The sequence below is a fragment of the Chrysochloris asiatica genome, unplaced genomic scaffold (genome assembly GCF_000296735.1).
Source record: "Chrysochloris asiatica unplaced genomic scaffold, ChrAsi1.0 scaffold00017, whole genome shotgun sequence".
NCBI lineage: Eukaryota > Metazoa > Chordata > Mammalia > Afrosoricida > Chrysochloridae > Chrysochloris > Chrysochloris asiatica.
In genome coordinates, this window is record NW_006408535.1 from 25,621,055 (window position 1) to 25,634,726 (window position 13,672).

The 13,672-nt window shown below is 37.7% G+C and overlaps 1 pseudogene; it reads right to left on the reverse strand.

Moving 5' to 3' along the window:
- Positions 1 to 12,725: 12,725 nt before the first annotated feature.
- Positions 12,726 to 13,194, reverse strand: LOC102828483 (annotated as a pseudogene).
- Positions 13,195 to 13,672: the final 478 nt, after the last annotated feature.

A 13,672-nucleotide genomic window follows, 5' to 3' on the forward strand; every position in this document is an offset into this window, starting at 1 on the left:
AGTGGAGAAGAATTTGGCAAAAGGTAAATTGAAGGAATGTCAAAAAAAGCACCTAAGTGAAAGGGGGGAGGGTATGTGTTCAGAAATAATGAACTGTACATTTTATTGTAGTTTTAGTGAAGGATGTAAATGTAAGATGTGGGCAGCTTATGGAGTAGCTGAAGAGTTTGGACTTAACTCAATAAGCTATAAGGAGCTATCAAGGGAAAAGCATAATTACTAGTATATAATTGTACTTAAGGAAGATTTACCTAGCAACAAAATGTAAATGGATGGGTATGAGGGAATACTGAAAGACAGATCATTTAAAAGGTTAATGAATCAAGAGAGTTAATGACTTAAGACAGGGCAATGGGAATAAGGAAAGAAAAGAGGGAATGCATGCTGTAGCTATCTTCCGAAGTCCAAAGCTTTGAGAAATGTTACTACTGATCCTCAAATAACAGATCATGGTTTGAAGTATAACATGTCTGTAAGCCACAGTGTTTAACAAGTTAAGAGTTTCATTTAGGTCTAAAGGTCTTTTTAATTATTGACCTTCCTTGGGGTCTATAAAGAAGAAACATTTAGAATAAATGTTGCATAGCGTGAGAGGCCACTTAGCACTCAAAAATCTCCATTCTCTGTGAGTAGAAAGGGAGAGTCATGAAATCGTTGTTAAATAAACAAGTCTTGAGCATTTTATAGTAGTTCTTGCATAATTGGTAGGATGACTTAGACTTCCAGGATACAGCTTTCTTATACCCTCCTTGCCTCTCTCAGCTCTTGCTGCTGCTGGTGGTTGTATGCTGTGGAGTCAGTTCCAGTGCAGAGCAACCCTATATAGAGTTTCTGAGGCTGTAAATCTTTACTGCAACAGAAAGCCTCATCCTTCTCCCATGGAGCAACTTGCAGATTTGAACTGCTTACCTTGTAGTTAGCATTTCAGTTCTCATAGGATATCAAATGAGATAACTGATGTGGAAGTACTCCAGAAAAAATTTTTTTCCCTGCAATTAAGAATAAGAACTATTTCCTTTACACACTATTGTAGTCCATATAACACCATATTAAGCCCACTGGTGGGTCTAAAAACGTTTGCTGAATGTGTAGATGTACAAGGGCATTTTGGAAGAAGATTTTACTCCAAGACTTTGACATTCTCTTCTCTGTGGTAACCATGGGCACATGTTTTCATCCCTTATGAAATAAAGATGACAGGAAGCCAACATAGCAGTGTCAGTACAATATACACAGAAACATGAAATAAAGTTTAGCTAGATCTGGTGTGCTGCTGTAGAATAAGCACTGGACTGCTAGCCACAAGTTAGTGGTTCAAACCCAGAAGTCATTCCTCAGAACCTCTTATATAGGGTCATTATGAGTCAGAGCCTACCCTATGGCATGTAGCAACAATTACTGATTTACTTTTGACTAAGGAGCTCTGGTAGCGTAGTGGTTATGAATCGGGCTGCGAACCTTAAGGTCAGCGGTTCGAAACTACCAGCTGCTCCGCAGGAGAAAGATGAGGCTTTCTACTCCCGTAAAGATTTACACCCTCGGAAACCCTATACAGGGTCGCTATGGGTCGGAACCGACTCGATGGCACATAACAATGGATTCTTTAATGTCTACATAAAGGAGTTCTGGTGTTGCGCTAGAGGATAAGCACTGGGTTGCTAACTGCAAGATCGATATTTCAAACCCACTGACCCTCCTTGGAAACCCTACAGAGGGTTGCTATGAGTTAGAACCAACTAGAGGGCACTTAACAACAACAACAGCATAAAGATGTAAATGCTGCAGAGAAAAATCTCTTTAGTCAAACAACACCTATGCTATAGAAAGTATCCCAGAATCAGGAACAATAGATGTCATAGAACAGGTACTTAGATTTGCTATCTGTTGGGAGTACTGGTGTGGCATTGTGGATTAAAACACTGGACTGCAAAATCTGTTTGAACTACTACACTAGTTGGGTGGTTCAAACTCACCAGCTGCTCCTTGGGTACCCCATATAAGTCATTTTGAGTCAGATCAGACTCAATGGCACTTAAAAACAAGGAAAGACAAGTCAGAAAAAGAGTGTCCAATTAGTGTTTGGAATGTGAAGAAAGAAATAACACTTTCCTATGGACATGACTTCAATGCCCTGAAATCATATCATAAAGGGCAAAGCCAAAAAACCAGGGAAAGAGTGAAAGCCACAAACCTTCATTCCTTCAGCAAATGCTCATAGAGTATATTAATAGGTAACAACGGACTTGTGGTATGGTGTGATGTGGTGTAGTAGGATCAACACAGGACTGTGAACCACAAGGGTGGCAGGTCAAACCCACCATCTGCTTCTTGGAAATCTTACACAGGATCTCTGTGAGTCGGAATAGGCTCGAGGACACTTAATAACAACAATGAAGGGCAAAGAAAAATGTGTATGAGGCAAAGCTGCTATTCCTTTCTAGAAAACACTGCCACAGACTCATGGCCTTTAAAGGACATAGGAGAAAGAATTAGCTTGCCCACATGTACATAATAAACTAAGCTTCTGAAAAATAGTGAACCCAAATAACACAGAGCTTTTATGTTAAAAGATAAAGTGGTTAATTTCTGAAGATGTTTTAATTAAATTGAGACACATTTACTCTACAACAAATAAAAATAAAACAAAAGAGATACAGAAATCAGCAAGCTTGCTTTTCACTTATTTGAATAATTTACACACTAAAAAGATTCACCTTTGATTTAGCAGGATATTGTTTAGTTGAGTTCTAGCTCTAAAATGAAGGTAGATGGTGTCCAAAGTGTCAATATTGACTCTTTGTTTCTCAAGGTCATGGTAAAACTGTATTTAAAAGGAATTACATTTTACACAAAGGGCGTGGATATATGAAACAGTCTTCTACAGAGATGCAAGTGGAATGAAAACAAAAGCACAGGAATCCAGCTGGATCTACATTTGGAAACAAAGCAAATAGAAAGGCATTGGAAATGTAGTTCCAAATGGAAATCATTCACAAAGAAGGAAGCTAGGGAACATAAATTTATGGGGAGATTCTGGCAAAGCCGAGATCCTCTGTTCCCCATGATTTTACAGTTAAATTAAAAATTCGGTTGTTCTCCCATTTTCAAAATACTTCCTCATTTTCTATCATATATTGATTGCCAATGTATGGGCTTATATAAACATGTAGCAATCACAGAAGGTAAACGAGAATAAGGAAGGCTGACATAGAAGCAAAGAAAAGATGAACGTGACAGGGAAAGGAAAGACAAGATGCATTAAAGGAGAAGATTACCTTGGGTTGTTTTTCATTATTATTTTTCTGTTGACTAAAATAACATTCTTCTATCTTGAATATAAGTCCTTGACTAGGGTCATGGCTATATTTTGTCCCATTTTAAATGACATATTCACTTTACTTTTGATTTTATTTTGCTTTGACCGGCAATCTTATAACATTCCTATGTGTAGGAAATTGTAGTTTTAAAAATGCACAACTCTCCCGCTTGCTGTTGGCATAGATTTCGACAAACCATTTATTAGTGACATTTAAAAAAACATTTATGATCTGTAATATTCCCAAATATTTTATCCTAAAAATAGATGTTACTTCTTTTTTTCCCTTTTGCTTCAAATTTGGAAATATGTGAGATATTTACCTAGGACACTTTTGAGGGAATCTGTCTTGGTTTACAATGTGATAATATATTCAGCATCACACTGTGCATCTTCACATCACTGACAAAGGAAAACGTTAGAGAGCTTCATTTCAGGATAGTTCAGACTGTTGCCCTTCAGAGACATTTTGAAGACAGAATAATGGTGTCTAATAATTTCAGCTAACTTAGGTATTTATCACAGTTTCAAACAGGCAGTAATTCACTTATATTTATTTTCTATGTAACACAATAGTCTGAATTAAAAATTATGATACATACGTGCACTAGTATAAACTATTTTTTCAAATTTAACTAGTCAAGATTTCTTTCTCAGTGAAGAAAATTAGACAGGTGCAGCACACCAAATGAGATGAACTTTGTCCTCAAAGAAAATTGGTTTTTCCTTTTCAATTTCATTTCAAAGAGATCTGACAAGTGTGGCTTTGAACAAACTTTAACAGCACAATATCCTTTGTGTAAGTTTTCCCCTGTCAGCTTTTCCATTCCAGCAGGAACTTAGAACAAAGTGGATGTTGCCCTTTGAGTTGAGAACTTCATCAGTTGAATGAACACTAGTGTAGTGTAGAGAAATTGAGGGCATACTCTCTCCTCGAATCTTCACAGTGCAGACTCTCAACAAATATAATTTCTCTATCTGGTGCAAGAGAGTAACTAGCCGTGCATTTGGTTTCATATACTTGCTTTCTTCCTTCTTCTTAGTAAAACGCAAGCTATTTGGCAATATATCTATTTGAAAATTTTACAGAGTGTACATGAGTTTCTTTTGTGCATCTAGCACAAAAGCTCATTGTCTTCTGATGGTGTTTGGTCCAACACTACTTTTTGCCAAAATTATAGGGAGTCTTAATGTTTGAGGTACGGAATCAAACCTTTCAATGTGTACTGTCCTCCTTGTATGTGAAAGGGGTAAAAAAAAATGGTGCTTGGGGATTTATTTTGCTTTGTTTGATTTTTAACCTATGTTGTAGCTTTCCACCATTTAAAAGTAAAATTCAAAAGCAGAGAAAAAAAACAACAACACAAGAAACTGCTTCACAGAGATTCTAATCTTTATTGTACAAAAGCTTGCTATGGCTCGTCATTCCTTAGAGCTTTCGATTGTGTATAAATTGTGCTACTTTATGCTGGTAACGAACTGCCTTGACAAGTTTATTTCTCTTTGCATACTCTCCTAACTTTCTCCAGGATTTTTATTACAAGTGCCTTTTGCTATCTTTTACTTTCTTGGCTCCAACTGTTCCTTTCATCTTCTCCTCTTTTTTATTTTTTTCCTCTATGCATTAATATTTAAAGACTGTACTAGTGTCAAACATTCATGTAGAGACAACTTAAATGCAAAGTGGATAAGGTTACAGAATAAGTCCATGCCCAATTTAATTACAGCATTTTGATTAACACAGATTGTAAGTAGTTTGAACTAAGAATTTTAAGTTGTTCAGCTTGAATATTACAAAGGCTAACCAGAGATGAAGTGTAACTTTGACTCAGAAACTGCCAGAAAACACTCTGATTAACCAATTTAGATGTACTATCTAATTAAGAATCTAAATATCTTTGGATCACAGAAATTCATGTTTATTGATAAGATAAAATATTTATTACTGAGAGAGCTGAATTAGCAAAAGGAGCTGCTCTAATCAGGTGCTAACACCCAGAGAAATGAATGTTGGTTGAAACTGAAAATGTGGTACCTGAGTTGTTTATCCAAAGGTCATACTTCTTGCCAACAAACTTGGTACCCTTGGAAGTTCTGAGCTGATAAGGTCTGTGGCCAAGTTTCTAAATGGGTTCGATAGATAATGACTGCCCAGAGCAATTGCTAATTAAGAATAATGAATGGTCTGAAGGATAGCGATGAGCTTTCGAAACACCTCACAACATGGATGAACCTGGAGGACATTATGCTAAGTGAAATTAGTCAATCACTAAAGGACAAATGCTGCACTGTTGTAAAATGCCAAGGAAAGGTTTTCTTGATAAAAGAAACATTCTATGATGGTAACCAGGGGTGGAAGGGAAGGGAAATCATTTACAGGCTAGAGGACTGACACATGTCAACTTGGGTGACAAGGGAAGCCAATATACAAGAGGGAAGTTGGCAGAGAAATGATGAAAGTAGCAGAAGACACAGGGAGGAATGCAAGAGTTAAAGTGAATAATGCTAAGTTCTGGAGTCCTGGTGTGGCGCTGTGGGTTAATGTGCCAGAATGTAAAGCCTTTGAACAGCCAGGTCAGGGATTCAAGCTTACCTTACTCCTCAGAAACCATAGACAGTGTTGCTATGGGTCAGTACCGACTCAACTGCACTTGGTAATAACTAAGTAAGTACTTAGTAACGACAATAACTGTTAACTGATGGTACATGGAGGAGATGGTACATGGGTAATGAACTGAAGTACATGATTTGTTGAATGTAAAACTGATAATCTGCCCTATAAACCTTCACTCAGTTCACAACAAAAAGAATAAGGAAGAAATGGCATAGAGCAGAGATGGACGAAAACTGTTCTACCATTGAGACTTGAAAACACCCCATGGGAAAGGAGAAAGGATGCAAGCTTTTTATGAGGGTAAGTCAAGAAGTATTCTGCACAGATTTATTACAAACAAATTGTGCTTAGACATGTGATCAGTGGATGTCTGCTTACAAGTTTTCTCAGTAATACAGTTGTCTTAGTCTTATTGTTGTTGTTGTTAAGTGCTGTTGAGTTGGTTCTGACCCATAGCGCCCCTGTATAGAGTTTCCAAAGAGTGACTCTTGAGGTTGAACCACCGACCTTGTGGCTCAAAGTAACTTTGTAGTCTAGCACATTAACCCATGGCACCACACCAGGATTCCATTGTTGTTGTTAAGTGCCGCCGAGTCAGTTCCAACCTATAGCAACCCTATACAGGGTTTCCAAGTCTGTAAATCTTTACAGGAGCAGAACGCCTCATCTTTCTCCCATAGAGCGGCTGGTAGTTTCAAACTTCTGGCCTTAAGGTTCACAGCCCGATTCGTAACAACTATGCTACCAGAGCCTTAAAAGAGGTCCAATCAACTATTACAAGAACAAGCACACTGTTCACCGGGGAGCCATAAAGGCAAGCAATCAAGTTCCTTCAGGACAAATCCTGCTCCAAGACTGAAAATCAAAGGGAACACACTAGCAGGTATGTAAGCTGCTGGTGACTGTGTTGGTCTACATGTGAGTAGAAGCGGGGAAAGCCCGTGATAAAGATATGGGCTAAGTTCAATCATGTTCCATAGACTCCTGTCAACATTGAGATGAGCAAGAGAAGAGGAAGAGCTGATTGGTCTGAAGTTTGGAAAGACTTGGGAACTCCTAAATCCATGGACACTGACCTAGCCACAGAGGGCTAGAGCTAAGGGTGAAGCTGATATGAAGTGGGGGAGATGCACACAGACACCCAAACTTGAAGATAGTACCTATTTGATCTAGTTTCCATGGCTTGATGAGCAGAACTTGACTAGATAAAGAAATTTGATAAGGAAGCAAGTGTAAATTGCTACAATTTGATGAACCTGACCTATACATATGAATGTAGTAGCTCAAAATACCAACCAAGAAGGAAGGAGTCTTCAAATCAAGGATCATACTTATCCCCTAGGTATACAGGTTGATAAGGATGGACAACTTAGACATTGTGGGGGTGGGGGCTATAAAGGCACAAAGTGGCTGACTTACAAGTCAAGATAAAGTTTAGTTTCAGAGTGTGTGTGTGTATGTGTGTGTGTGTGTGTGTGTGTGTGTGTGTGTGTAGGTAGGTAGGTATAAGCTCCACTGAATGGTTTTCAATTTGTCTAGTTGGGTCTGGTGAAAGGAGATGGGAATAGGATTCTTTTGATTCAGTAGTGAGTAATTGTTATGACTAATTATGATTGTCACAACTGTAAAGGTAGAAGTTGTGTAACAAAAAGGGGGCAATAGTTAATCTTACATTCCAGGAACAGAGATCCTAGGACCACCAAGAGAGAAGAGTATGAGTGGAATGCGTAATCTTAACCAGGGAAGCAGCTGCACCAGAGTTGGAGCCAGAAATGATGGCATGGAGAGATAGAGCAGCTGAGGACTCTAGGCTCCTGGAAAGAGAAAGGTTGTGTGCTGGCAGCCAGGAGGCAGGCTTACAGAATGTGCTTTTTGGTTGTTTAAACAATTTTATATTCCTATGTGTTTTTGTGTGCATCAAAAATAAAAACAACAGAGGGACTAGAAGTAAATACTGTTAGCTGATGATGCATGTAGGAGATTGTAATCATTGCAATGAAACAAAATACAATCGGCTGAGTGCAAAACCAATGTTCTCACATGTAAATTATCACTCAATTATCACTCAATTCACAATAAAAGCTTAAAATAAAAAAAAAGGTCCAGTTAAAACAGTGGATTCTAAGAGGATCTACTGGACCAGTTAAATTCAAGGCAAATAGGTCAGCTCAGAAGATTATCATGATTATTTGGGAATGGGAGTCCCAAAGGGGTGATCCTGATAGATTTTATCAAAGGTTTATTATGAAGAAACTTTAAGAAAATTAAAACTTTTAAATGAGTAAAAGCTCAGAAAAGTTCACTGGTAAAAATTTTCCATCGTGACATTGGATCTGCTTACTTTTCTATGGTAGCAAGTACTGTCTCACAATAATTTATTTGGGAAACCTTACCCCATCCACCTTACTATTACTCTACAACTTCGTTTTGTTCCCCACACTGAAAGAACATTTGAAAAGAACACCATTTGAGTCCCTCAAGAATTAAAAAACAAAAACAAAAAACCAGTTGTTTTGATGAGGTGTAAACCAAAGAATGCAGAATTATTTTTAGGGAGGGTCAAAATTTATAGGCTTAGATGGGGGATATAATGAGAAACAATAGCTTTACATTAAGATATTTTTGTTTAAAAAGATTTCTATGATTTTGTAGCAATGTTTTTACGTACTCATGTATTTACTGAATTTCATTGTTGTGGTTAAGTGCTGTCTAGTCAGTTCTGACTCATAGCAACCATGTATAGGGTTTCTTAGGCAGAAAATCTTTATGGGAGCACAAAGCCTCATCTTTTTCCTGTGGAACAGCTGGTGGGCTCAAACCACCAACCTTGTATCTAGCAGTCCAGTACTTATGCTACTGAGCCATCACACTGCTCTTCTGCTTTATTTTGTAATCGTTTGCCTATAACGCCTGTCCAAAAACTAGTTAGGATGGTATTAAGGAAAGAAGACACCAAAAGTAGGCAGCTAGCTATTCAAAATAAATGTTTGTGATGATGGTACAGACACAGGTAGCATTTCATTCTGTTGTACATAGGATCACTATGAATCAGAACCAACTCCACGGCACTTAAAAACAACATATAAAATAAACAGTAATGATGTATAGTAATTCAAACATCTCTTACTCTTCACATAATTGAAAAATACACAATTTTTTTAGTAAGACATTGGTGGTGGAGGTGGAGGTGGTTATGTGCTGTGGAGTCGGTTCCAACTCATAGCGACCCTGTACAGGGTTTCCGAGGCTGTGAATCTTTATGGGAATATAAAGCCTCATCTTTCTTCTGCAGAACAGCTGGTAGTTTCGAACTGCTGACCTTAAGGTTCGCAGCCCAATTTGTAACCACTGTGCTACCAGAGCTCCAAGACATTGGTAAGTTTCTTATTTGTGCACAATATGGTAGCTGATGTCAGGATTAAAGAATGTATTGATATAGTAGAAATTAGCATTGTTAGCATCGTTACTACAAAAATATATTCAAAGCAATGAACCAGGATATTTTTCAGCCATAGATCTACTAGAATCACTCTAGGCACAGTTTTATTGATAGGAAATTCCTATGCACTGGCCTCTTGAGGCATGTTGTATTTTTATGTGTATGAAATGAAAGAATCCACCAATTTCTACATTCAGAAGAATCTAAAATGAACATTAAAATGAGAATCCTATAATGACCTCCCATTCCCACTGTCATCAACTCGATTCAGACTCATAGCGACCTTCTATAGCATTCCCATGGCTGTAAAATTTTAGGGAGGCAGAAAGATTCTTCTTTCTCCCATGGAGTGACTGGTGGGTTTGAACTGCTGACCTTGCAATTAGCAGACCAGTGCATGTCCTACAGTGCCAACAGAACTTCAGAGAGTTCATGGAAAAATGAAATTCAAAGATAAGGGAATATTTCCAATAACTTTTCAAAGGACTTTCATATATAATATTAACCAACTTCAGAAACATAGTGTCCAGGATGATGATAAATTATAACCTATTGCCCATAATTAAGATCCAGTTCAAGGCAAATTTATAACTCATACACAATTAATCTTTGTTTTCTTCCCACTCTCATTCCTTTCCCCAGTTGGTAATTACATTCTATTTATCTAATTCCTAGTCACCTAAGGTTTTCAACTTTTTGACTTTAAAAGAAATCAAAACATAGCAAAATTGTGGACCTGGAAATGTCATTTTATAAATTAACTCTATACACTCCTATAAACCCAAAAGGAAGGTCCTGACGTGCTAACTGAGTGGTTCAGAATCACTGAAATACTTCATGGTAGGTTTTCAAATAGAATATATCCTTTCTCAACTGATAAGATGCAGTATGTCCTCCTGCTATGATTGTTTTTATTAATAGCAGGTAGATCATAAGACTAAAAATGTGTATTACTAATTGTAGATTGTAGTGAATTCAGTCATAAAGTTGTTGGGGATCCATGGTATTTCAAATGGGAAGCCTAACATAATTATTTTGCACTAAAAAAAAAAAAAATCAATGTATAATTCTTGTACATGAACCTACCAACATTTAAAAATGCTTTTGATTAATGCTTATGTTTGTCTGGAGAAAAAGGCTTATTAAGGAATGTTATGGAAATCTTTTTAATTTCAGGTTTGCTTCTGTAAAAGAAACAAGATAAAAAAGTATCCATCAGTAGTTTACAAATTATTTAAGGAATCTTCATACACATAATTTATTCCCTCCTTATAGCTTTGGTGGTAGTGGCGGTGTACCATGGAGTCAGTTCTGACTCATAGTGATGCTGTACAGGGTTTCCAAGGCTATAAATCTTTATGGAAGCAGAAAGCCTCATCTTTCTCCTGTGGAATGGCTGGTAGTTTCAAACTGCTGACCTTGAGGTTAGCAACCTGACTCGTAACCACTACACTACCAGACATCAGTGTGCATACAAAACACCTGAGCCAGAGAAGCCTCATTTCCAAAAGATACAAGGCAATGCCAGTGCTGTTCCTTGGGGACCACATATTGAGCAGCTCTGATGTAGACTGATGGGAAAAATAATTCTGTCTAGAGAGCATACTATGTGGATTTGAGACTCTGTCTCAGCTGTGTGATTTTATTGTTGTAAATGGACATCAAGTCTGTTTAGACTTGTATCGACCCTGTAAAGGGTTTCCAAGAAGTGACTGGTAGGTTTGAACTGTAGACCTTGTGATTAGCAGTCCAGTGCTTATCTTACAGTGTCATACCAGGACCCTCAGGCATGTCATGATGTCATGATGCGGCTTTGCCACTAAATACCTAACCAGTCTTACGAAGTCATTAAGTTCTCTCATTTTTAGTTTCCTCATCTAGCAATGAGAACTATCTTAGGGCTATTACTCCTAAAACTGTTGAAGATTAAATTATACAATACATTGAAAATGCCTAATAAATGATGAAATGCTAGATGACTAATGTGTGGCGCTGTGGGTTAGTGTGCTAGACTACAAGCTCAGTTTGAACCACAAGGTCGGTGATTCAAGCTCACTATCCGCTCCTAGGAAACTTTAGACAGGGTTGGTATGAGTTAGAACTGACTCAATGACACTTAACAACAACAACAACAACAACAACAATATGACTGATGTTAGTTATTAATGCAATATTTCAAGACCCTCTTTGGGTCAATGTAACAATAGTCCAGGAGAATCAAAATCCACTAGTAGAATGAAAAACAAAATAAAACATTGGGTTGTGTCTACCAATTATTTAAATCACATGATCAAATTCTAGGACTAGTATGGATAATGAGGATTTGAAAAGATTCATTTATTAAGTATTAAAAAATGTAAAATTAAATAAAAAGATTTAAAAACCTGTCAGATTGGTATTACTTTTTTTTAATCACTATAGTGATTAGTGACGTGGAAGGTATAATGAGATGGGCATGATGATATGTGCTGGGGAGAGTGCAAATTAGTATTCCATTTCTATAAAGCACTCAGAACTATGTGTTAAAAACCTTAAACAATTTGTTATTAAGCCCAGTAACTTCACTTCTAGGAATCTATTTTAAGGAACTAAAAAGAGGTGTGATAAATGTACAAGGCTTAGAAATGGTTCTAACTAGTTCAGTCCATGACTAACACAGCAAACTGGAATAGGCCCAACTCTTAAAAATTGGGGTGAACAGGAATAATAGCTAGAACAGAAGATATAGGCCCAGAAGAGGCATAGTGAATCCTTTCGGGAGACAGATGTAGGAGATTGGATTATTGACAGGAGATTGGATTATTGACAAAACAGTGGTGAATGACACACATCTATGTGGCTAGTTAGCTGCCATCTTTGAGTCAGGAACCACTGTTTTTCCCAATCTGCTGGAAAGAAATTTGGTTCCTATGCAATGTTTATGTCACCCAAAGAGGGAGGTTGAGTCCTGGTGTGGTACTGTGGGTAAATGCTCTCAACTGCAAAGTTGGTTTGAACCTCAAGGTCATCAGTTCAAGCTCACCAGTCACTCCTCGGAAACCCTATACAGGGTTGCTATTGGCTGGAACCTACTCAATGGACCTTAACAACAACAACAAAGAGGGAGGTTAAATTTCTATTGGAATCATGACCCATACGTTTTCCCATTCCAATTATCCTTGCGCTTCACCCAAATTAAAAAATTTTTCAAGTCTCTTCTGTTGTCACTTACTGGCCCATGACTGAAACAGGCTAAACTGGTTTAAAGGGTATCATCATATGGAGAATATCTATTGGAGGGGTAAAATGATAAATTATTCTCCTTTTATTTTTGTATTGAAAACATTTATGTTTTGAATTAGCCAGCTGGACTCAATTTAGATGATGCCAATTTTGTTGGCAAGATCCAAAGCATCATAGTCAGGAGCCAGTGGAACATATGCCTTCTTTTCTCCATCAGGCCTGATCAAGGTGTTGTCCTTGGCTACATCAATGCCATAGTTTCTTCACAGCCTGTTTGATCTGTGCTTGTTGGCCTTAACATCCATAATGAACACAAGTGTGTTGCTATCTTCAATCTTCTTAATGGCTGACTCAGTAGTCAGAGGAAACTTGATGATGGCATAGTGATCAAGTTTGTTTCTCCTGAGGGCACTCTTCTGAGGATATTTGGGCTGCTTTCGGAGCCTCAGAGTCTTGGGCCACCAGAAGGTGGGTGACATGCAGATCTTCTTATTTTTTGTCACTGTGGATACCTTTCAGCACTGCCTTCTTGGCCTTCAACACCTTTGCTTTGGCTTCAGCTTTGGGTTGGGCATGGGCTTCTTTCTTGGCTTTTGGTGCCATCTTCATAAAAAAGCATAAAATGATAAAGTATTCTCACAAATGGATAAGATGGCTTTTACCAAAACAATAAATAGCATCAATTTGAAAACTCCATTTAGTATTTCATGTCATCATTTTTTGAACTCTACAAATGCAGTAACTTAAATTTGGTAACCATTGGCTGGTATGCCATGCACGTCTTGTGAGAGGAGCTTGTGGATCCCATAGGGGCCAGGAGATGATATAGTAGAAGAAACGGTTTCACATCAGTCACCACAAAATAGTGTCAGTGTCACAGTCAAAGCTGTTGAACACAGAATAGCATCTGTAGTGAGTTAGAAAGTAAATGCAAGTAGAATTTGATTTATGGCATTGTAGATTTTGATTAACATTGAATGGACTAAACCACAGTCAATTATAGTTCTGGAAGACCTAGGATTCAATGTTAGTATCCAAGGACTTTTTCTCGTAAGACTGTGAGGAGACCAAGTAAATTTTG